Below are 2,524 nucleotides of genomic sequence, written 5' to 3'. Positions count from 1 at the left end.
TTTCTCTTATGAAGTAAAAGATAAAATGTTCTTGGGAGTAGATATAAAGTATTCCTATTTTAATTCAAATTTATAATATGAATAAATGCAAATATCAATAGAACAAAAGACTCCTTGTTTTCTCTGAGTGTGTTTTCTTGGTAGTTCCTCTCAGGCCTCTCCTTTAGGTATCCAGGACACTTCCTTAAAGTTCCTTGCTAGCTGCCAGACACAGTCCCCAAAATAAATACAAAAAGTTGTAATAAAGGATTTTTTTTTAAAAGTTGAGTAAATATGGTGCCCATGAAATTAGAGTTAGAAAGTACTGACTACAATAAAGTATAGTGTGATTTGCACCTGTTAAAACTTCATCCAGACACTTCTGCCAATCTGCTTCAATCCTGATTTGCAACATGCAAATCAAACATTTCAGTTTTGGGTCTCTATCAACTTGTTACATGAACTGACAAATCAGTGAACCTTGATCCTGCAAGCAGGAGTGGAACCTACTATTCCTTCCACTGGAGAAAATTAGACCCACCCACAATGATTTAGAGGAACCCCATAAAGGGAACCTCATGGAGTTTTTCTTTTCCTTCTCATTTCTATGAAATATCATTACCTGGGCCTTATAATTGTCTTTTGTTTTTCTGTAACATGCCATGCCTACTTGGGGAGCTGTGGAAATAATCACAAACGAGACTGTTTTCTTAATGTACTGTATAACAGTGTATGTGATTATGAGAACCAAATAAATAACCAAATAAATCAACACGTATGGTACTATAACAGTATGCTAAGCAATTGCCGAACAAAAAACAAACCAGCATCAGTAGAAAGTGTCCTAATCAACACAGTAAAGCAAACAGCAGACTAACGTCTTTGACTTGTTTGCTTTACTCATATTCATGCTCCTGTGACATTTTGGCAAGCAGATGCCTTCCAGTATTGCCATAGATCTATTACCTTCCATTACAGTTGTCATTTCCAAAGCTTTTGCTTGACATTTTTATGTCATCTTGCCCCAGTATGCAATATCCATTCTCCTGAGATAACTAACTACTGAGATAAACATATAGACAATGTGCCACAAGATAGAAAAAAGATATCTTTGGCAAAAAGAATATCACCATAGTACGTATTCACAGTACACACAATAACCTCTGAAAACAAATACTCCTCTCAACCATCTTTATATGGTGGGTTTCATATAGCAATCAGTCTTGCCAATCCTTTAGTTCATTCCATAACACACTTTTGCATTTCTCAGCAGTGTGGGTGTGGGTCACTTGCCAGGATTATCTGGGGCTATCTCATTTAATTATTTCCCTGCCATTTCAGGGGCCTTGATCACTAATATATCTCGGTTCCTCCCGTTCTCTGCCTCTGGTACATAATAGCCTAATCTTCTGTGGGTCTTATTTACTTTGGTCTCATTTCTGTTACTGGCTTTAGTGTGCAGCTGCTGAGTAGTGTTGGTGGCCTGTGATATACAAGAGGTCAGACTAGATGATCTAGGGGGTCCCTTCTGGCCATAAACTCTGACTCTGTCTCTTTGCCAATATCAATATATCATGTGATTTACAAAAGTTGTATTACCGTTGAGTTATTTAACTTTCATTCCTATTATTCTCAGAAACTGTCACTGAGTATAGATGGTAGTATGTGGATATGTTGACTGGGCACAAATGCATCCCCTTAAAATCTGAAGACATCCTTTCTTAGGGCTATGCTATCACAGCTTTATCTGACAGGCAAATCTCAAAGGGAATAATGCAAAGATGATGGCAGAATTGATGTGGAATATACTTTAGAAACATACATGCTGCACAACACCGTTTACATTGCTTATCTTCCTTACACAGGCACATATCTGAGGGCACAATATGGCCCAGTATATTTCCATAACCTTTTGATTTATTTAGGATTATGCAAAATTTAAAGCTGTATGGCTAGTGTTTAATACCAACTTTGTAATTTGATTTTGATAAAATCTGGCATATGAAAACTCAGGAAAAGTAAATTGACTGCTATTTTAAACTGAATATTTTGTGTTTGAATAATACTGAATTATTCTCTTGTAGGATTATTTCATTCCACTGTGGTTCTCATGTAAATAGTATGTATTTCATAAGGCTATCATGCTGAGGAACATTTTTTTTTTAAATTACAACTGTGCAAAATTCTTATTTTGCACTTTGTGATCTTTTTATGGTGAAAATGCAAATGTATGTAAATATTTATAAATTTGTTCAAATGTGTGATTTTGCAATTTACACAAGCAAAAAGTCTTTTATGAAATGCTGAACATATAAAAGCTGGGGAAAGATGGTGTTTAGAGAAGGGATTTCTCATATTTTCATTTAACTTACGCAACAGCACTTTTTCTATAAGGAGTGAAAAGGAAGTACATGAATAAAGCAAGCTTTCTTTCAGAATAGAACAATGTGCTGAGAAAACTTCAACATTGATTTGTGTATTCAGTGAAAGCTTGACTTTTTTCTGGTTTGGCAAGCAGTATAAAAATCTCTGCATGGTTTTAATC

Source organism: Emydura macquarii, unplaced genomic scaffold, assembly GCF_026122565.2.
Source record: "Emydura macquarii macquarii isolate MOO-44397 ecotype Brisbane River unplaced genomic scaffold, CSIRO-AGI_Emac_v2 contig_3506, whole genome shotgun sequence".
Taxonomy (NCBI): Eukaryota; Metazoa; Chordata; order Testudines; family Chelidae; genus Emydura; species Emydura macquarii.
This window is presented reverse-complemented; position numbering follows the sequence as displayed.